At 49.0% G+C, this 7,029-nt stretch overlaps 1 long non-coding RNA gene across 1 annotated transcript in view; it reads right to left on the reverse strand.

The window, feature by feature from the left end:
* Window positions 1-6,521, reverse strand: part of LOC132215702 (uncharacterized) — an 86,882-nt gene extending 80,361 nt beyond the window's left edge. The window contains exons 1-2 of the long non-coding RNA XR_009448594.1: window positions 6,355-6,521; window positions 2,023-2,079 (exon numbers count right to left, since the gene is read on the reverse strand). This is a non-coding gene — a long non-coding RNA (uncharacterized LOC132215702). The remainder of the gene's footprint in view (window positions 1-2,022; window positions 2,080-6,354) is intronic.
* Window positions 6,522-7,029: the final 508 nt, after the last annotated feature.

Genomic DNA, 7,029 nt, shown 5'->3' on the forward strand with positions numbered 1-7,029 from the left:
TCTTCTGATGGTCGGATATGACCTGAGGTTTTGTGTAGCATGTGACTCCCCCCCGCCCCCCCATTCCCATGAACAAGCAAATTAAAACCTGATTAGCAAAGAGCCTGATAGCTTCATTCATTTACAGGAGATAAAGAATTTCTGATGGAAATTAGGTTGCACCACACCCAGCAGGCTGGGAAAGCATAATGTACCCCACACTGTCCTGGGGGGAAGCCGCCGAGACACCCCACGTCTCTCTGTGGCCACAATCCACGTAGACAACAAGCAGCAACCGTGTCAACTCGAAGTCAGCTACAGAAAGTAACCAAAAACCATCACTTCCCCGGAAATACCTACCATCATAATCACTGCTCCGTTGGGAAAATACATTTTAAAGAATTACACATAAAACTTGGAAACTGAGATTCCTTTCCTTATAACATCCAATGGGAAATTCCAAAAGGAAAAAAATAACGAACCACGATATAGCTTTCCTAACGCACGGCTACTCCTTCGCTCCGTTGTTCTTAAAAATAATGTATGCAAAGCAGGATTCTCTCTAAATGTACCGCGCTCTCCCGTATACCATTGAAAATATCTGCATACACTGCGTGTGCGCACGGAGACACGCGTGGTAAGAACTTATAAATATGGACTGTGTAAGTCAGTAGCTGGTTTTAAATCTACCCCAACTTCAACTGATTTGTTTTCTGTTCCTGAAGTCCTCAGGTGGGAAACGCTCTCTCGCTGGCTGTGGTTCTAGCCGATGTTTATTCTCCAGGGTGTGCAAAAGTGCTCCCCATCGCAACACAGAGAGAAAGGTTCCAGGACCTTGGTCTTCTAACCTTTTGCCTTTGCTATTAAACGTCGGCTCGGTGAACGTGAGGGAGCCGGGCGAACTCAGACGGTCATGCTACAGTAAACATGATCTTTTGCCCAAGACTTTTTTTTTTTTTGCTCATGAATATAAGTTGCCTGCCATTTATTATGAGATTTCTGCCCCCTGATTGACACCCCATTATGTATATTCAGTCAAGCTCAAAGGGGATTTCAAGTGATCAATATACCATTTGCGCCGAAAGTCTCTTAGCAGCTCTAGCAATAAACTCTGCGGCGACACAGAAAGAGAGAGATCTCCAGTGAACAGAGTTATATGAAAATCCATGTTTTGGACAGAGACCAGAAGGCAGCAAAGTCCGGGGAAGAGAAGGTAGGGCAGACATTTTTCTTAATAAAAACCGGCTTTCTAGACCCTGACCACTGATGACATGCTTTAAATTCCTACGAATATTTCAAAAATATCTTCAATTGTATGTTGAGGTCTCTAAAGAAGCAGGAGGGGTTTAAGTCAGCACCGGGGCCCTTTCCGATAAGAGGCAGTTCCCTCCATCAAGGGACATCCTTGAAAGTGCTTGGCATCCTACAGTGGAGAAGGTGGGCCCGGACCCATCCCCAGGACATCGGTCAAGCCCCGCACCATCCAACGACTTTGAAAGGGCAATGCCCCCTGCATCATTGAACACTTTCCACTTGTCACTGAAGTGTAGCAGAGCCCCAACGGGTGACCTTCATTGGCTGAGCTAAAGAGGCATTTGGGTTAACGTATGTGGTGGGAAAGGGAGTTCAACAGTAGCCACAACATCTGGCACAAATGTGTCTACATATCGGAGCATCTGCCTGCTTGAGCCAGGGAAAGATTAGAAGAGGCCACCCAGAAAGATGAGACACCCTGGGAAGTGTCAACTCAGCATTAGCCAGACCCCAAAGGCTCATGTTCTATTAGCAAAACATACTGCGGCGGGGAGGGGTGGAGAAGACGGCTGTGGTGGCGGTTGTATAAAGTGGCATTGCTAGACCATGATCAAATGCTGGTCTAAGTTAGACATCCCTCCCCCCGCCCGAGGGGATGATACCATCTCCCTTTAAGACTCTTGTTTATGAGGCTAAAGTCTTGGGTAGAAGAAATGAGAACGGGAAGAACTGCGCTGCATGAAAGCGCCAGAACGATCCAGATGTGATCGTTGGGTTTGCTGAACTCACGTTTTGAACGACTCTCGGGCAGAAGAGCGGTCTCCGTCCACGGTATCAAAGGAACGCCTGAAAGACCAACATATTGTGATCATTAGCAGCCTGGGTAGTTTCCAAATCCCACGAATCCCAGAGATGTAGCGATTTGACCAAAGGAGGGCATCCGGACAGAAGCGATTTCCGTGATTTTTGGTTCTAAAATCCAGAGCATGACGACTTTTAAATGGCAAACTTAAAAGAAGACGCATTGCAAAAAACATACTGACTTTTAACACGAACTACTGTATCTGTTCACTGCCTCTTGGACCCTAAGCACGAAGGGACCGCAGCACGGAACCAGAGCCCAAATCCACCAGGAAAGAAACAAAAACTCCCCCCACCACCCCCCCGTGCCCTCAAAATAAATAACCGAATAACCACAAACAGCAACTCCAGTTTGTGTGGGACGTGTGTGTATGCGGAAAAGTATGCACAACAGCCCAAGCTGGTTTGGCTCAGTGGATAGAGCGTCGGCCTGTGGACTGAAGGGTCCCAGGTTCGATTCTGGTCAAGGGCATGTACCTTGGTTGCAGGCACATCCCCAGTAGGGGGTGTGCAGGAGGCAGCTGATCGATGTTTCTCTCTCATCGATGTTTCTAATTCTCTCTATCCCTCTCCCTTCCTCTCTGTAAAAAATCAATTAAATATATATTTTTTAAAAAAGTATGCACAATAAAGAGAATTATGTGTAACTATTCAGTGTCACCTAATTTTAAAGGAGCAGCAATTCCCAAGTGTTCTTTTAAAGGCAATTCCTGAACAATACTCAACCCAACTCAATACTCACACACCCCAAAGTGTGTGAATATGTTAATTTTTAAATATTTAAAAGACAGGAATGTTATTGATATTAGTATCTTAAAACTCCCTGTAATAAGTGCATTAGCAAAACGTGCTTTCTTCGATTTCCTTGGCAAATACACATGACTGGACATCCTCAAATGGGAAAAGGTAGATTCTTGCGAGGCCCAGCTCTTAAGTCAGACCTCAGACACTGCTGTCCACCTGCAAGACTCTCTACAAAAGCTCCGTGTACATTAATATCATCTTTTATGGTAAAAACCGAGATTGGTTGGCGGCCTAAAGCAGCCCCGGTGTTTATTCAGCCAACACATTCACTTAGCCGGGAGGTGGGTGTTCTGGAACGTTCCTCGTACAATGCTGTGTACACATTCCCTGTCGGATCTCAAGGAGGTACTATTCTGGAACCTTCTGCCACTGCAATTAACTGTGCAAATGGGCAGAGCGCTAGCTTCCACAAAATCATCGCTGCAAATCGGATGAAAAGACCCCTTTGGAAACCAGGCTGCCAGGGCATCAAGCGTCTGAGGAAAGCAGCGGAGACACCTACCAATTTGATTCTTGACGCCCAAGCTGAACTGGATTCTGACTTTAAAAGGACCCGCAACCACAGCCATTTACCCGACTGGGTGCTTCTGGTAAAATCTCAAAGCCTTCCAGGTGCTAGGATTTGTAGGTGTTGGTTTGTGGATTTAAAAAGAGGGGAAAGATGGTATGAGGAAGAAAAAAAAAAAAAAAAGGAAAAGGTGGTTCCAGCAGCTTTGAACTTAACATTAGTTCCAAAGAGAACATGCAAATTCCCCCTGGAGTCTCACTTCCGACTGGAGTGACTGCTGAGATACCCGCTAACTGGTCACCACATCCAGCTTCAGCAATGCGTTAATTCACTCCAGCCATCAAGGGGAAAGTATTGTTTTATTTTCTTTAAATGATGAATTGGCCTTGAAAAGGGAATGACAACCTCAAGTGGGCATCCTTTCAAAACTTTTTGTTTAAAAAAAAAAAAAAAAGTCTTGGTGTCTCCCTTCCTTGTGGTTGAACCTGCTGTCTGCAGTAGACGATGCGGGTAAGCATGGCTCTGACAATAAGGAATTGTGCATTTACAATGAACGCCTCTTTCTTCAGAGCAGCTCAAAACGTTTTCTTTCCCATTGAAATGAGGTTTGAAATCTCGCCTTGTTGCAGAAATGGCCGTCCTCTAATCCGACATGACATGACACGACTGGGTTCTGATTGAAGGACCAAGCAGTACGATCATGGACACACCAAAAACCCATCTCTCACCTGTTTCCTGCTCCAATTAGGCATCTCTGTTCTGAGATGCCAGGTGCTATCTGTTCCGCAAGCAGGTTCACTGCCTGAAAAAATGGACCCCCTCTTTCTTTAAAAAAAAAAAAAAAAAAAACCCCTTGCTTTTATAAAGAAATTTCATTAAGAATATCAGAGCAAAAATAACTCTTTTTGGCTTCACGCCATGCTTTGATATTTATCCAATCATGTCATTTAGCCCCGGACCTTAAAATGTGGAAGCGGCTCCCACTTCATATCCCTTTTCTATCAAAATCAACCTTTCAAAGTTAAATGGACATTATGACAAGTTGGCAGGTGAAATGGAATACCACTGACTACCCACCTATGGGTTAAAGCCTGCCCTCCAGAATTTTAGTGATTATTTAAATAAACCGAACACCCACGCCTAGAAACTGCCTCTCACTGCACCACTGCAATTGTTGAATTCATTTCCTGGCCTTTCATGCAGATGCTCAGAAACAGGGTGGGGCTCCCTGGTCTTGCGTGCACTGTGAAGGGAGTCTGTGCGGCAAAGAGAACTCCATTAATCCTTCACATTCCGGGCTTTCCGTGTCCTTCCCAAACACCTTTGGAATCATCCTGCTGTTTGGAGTGCCACTATTTCTAACGTGAAGATTTAGATGAAAATCTCAGTGTCAAATCAAATGTTCTGTGCACAAGCATGGATGACAAGTATTGAAATGAAGGTGACAAGTCAAGGAACGGGAGAGGAAATCACCCTGAGGAAGACATGAGGGGGAGACAAGCTTCTCTGTGTATGGGTGTCTCTGTTGAAGGCTTTTCTCTATTATTATTATTTATTATTATTATTTTTTTTTTGCAGGTATGGTTCTTTTAAGTCCACAAGTCAACCCAACCCTGCTAAGCCATGCTGGTCCCCTTATGAGTCAGCAGGCCACTGAGCAGTTCCGACAGCGCAGCCCAGAGAGAACCGGCAAGAGCTGCCTTCGGACACACCCATTTTACTAATCTGACTCTGGTGTTTTAGAAAATCATCTTTATGCTACTTGGTATCTGATCTATCTCAGAACCTGCCATCAAAAACTGCGCCCTCCCCCTCCCCAAAGAGGACCCTGGCTCCCATGTGGAAGCACTTCCCTTCAGCTCTGACCGAGTGCCATTGAATTAGGGCTCATGTCTTTCTCAATGGGCAACTCCTGTTTCTTCTTCTCTCTAGTCTGCATGTTATCAGCCTGACATTCCCTTCCGTGGCATATGACGAACCAAATTGGCCATCATTGCACTCATCAGAGACATCTTTTCTATTCCCAAGGACTGTCTCCTTCATTCCCTTTACAATGACGGACACACCAAAAAAAAAGATATCCACCCAAAAATCACATCTTGGTGTTTGTTTTTTTGTGGATTTTTTTTTTTGGGGGGGGGGGACGGTAGGGGAGGTGGTAAAAGATAATGGATACAACTCATCCTAAAGAAAGAAAAGCAATCAATAGCCATAAAGCCAAAGGCAGTCTCTACATGATTTTAAACACCTGGTGTCCACACCTTTCATTTAAACATCATTCCAAAAACATGGATATTGTTAGTTTTGGAAAAAAAAAAAAAACTTTACCAAAGAATAAAGTAAATTTTTTCCACGTCTTTTTTTTTTTTTACATGATTCAGCACTTTTAATACTAATTTATGCTAAGAAATTAAAAGGCAAAGGGGTATTTTCTGGATGCCTTAAAACCTCACACGCTCTTCGCGGAGCCACCACAGGGACACACACGGGGTCACCGGCTGGCTGCCGTAAGGCCCGCCGACCACCTCCGAGCAGCGCAATTCCTCTGCCGGCATCTAAGTGGCTTCGGGGGCAGATCGACCCGCCGCAGAGGCTTTGCCCCATTTCGGGCGCATCCGCCTCGCCCAGAAGCCACACATCCAGGCGCACTCGGTGCACCTGTGTAACCTCCACCAGCTGCAGCTGAACGCTCCACCTGATGTGTCTTTTCAACCTTCGTCAAGTATCTCAAGACAAGCATTTCCTGAAGCCCTTCCCCCAAGCGGAGGTTTTTGCGGGAGCCCCCACTGCGGGAGCCCCCCACCTGCGAGAGCAGCGAGGGGAGACCGAGCTGGAGAGGGACCTCGGACCCGCTTTGCAAACTTAACCTGCGTATCACACGGACCCGCGCCCGCACCCGGAGACCCGCATGCCCCCCGCAGCATCCCACGCCCACCGGGCACACTCACCTGAGGGTCCGCAAGCCGCGCGCCACCGCGGTTCAACCTCTCGTCGCGACCTCCGCTCGCCAGCCTCCGCGCCGGGTGCGGGGAGCGCCCTGTAGGGCGGGGGACCCGGGCCGGCTCCGGGCAGGGCGGCAGGACGCCTGGAGCCGCGGGAGGAGCGCGCCCGGACAGGTCTGCGCCGAGCCCCAGCAAGCGGGCGAGCGGGGCGGGAGGGGCCATTTGTAACCGAGCAGACGCTACCACCGCCCCTTACTCGCGGGGGGCGGGGGCGGGCGGTCAGGTGACGCGGCCCACCCTCCGCCGCGGAGCCGGGTGGTTCCTGCCCGGGAGGAGCCCCCTGGCGCGCTCTGATTGGAACTCCCGCCGCAGTGGCGGGGGCGGGTGGGGGGCACGTGACAGCCCGGCCCGGGCCCGGCGCGCCCCACCCCCGCTGGGCGCCCCATCTCCCTCCTGGAAAAGCCGGGGGACACAGGGAAGGCGGGGGAGCACGCGGGGTGCGGGAGAGCCTCCCAGTCCCGTTAGCCGCAGTCTGGGGTGCTCCCGGCCGCTACCCCGAGAGGAAGGGCCCCCCGGCGGCCCGCTGCCTGCTCTGTCCTCCCGCCCCGCCCCGGGCCGCAGTACCCTCCCCCACACCGCAGGCTCCAGCACTGCGTGCCGACCACCGCCGCTCCGTAGATG

The sequence above is a fragment of the Myotis daubentonii genome, chromosome 14, assembly GCF_963259705.1.
Source record: "Myotis daubentonii chromosome 14, mMyoDau2.1, whole genome shotgun sequence".
Lineage (NCBI taxonomy): Eukaryota > Metazoa > Chordata > Mammalia > Chiroptera > Vespertilionidae > Myotis > Myotis daubentonii.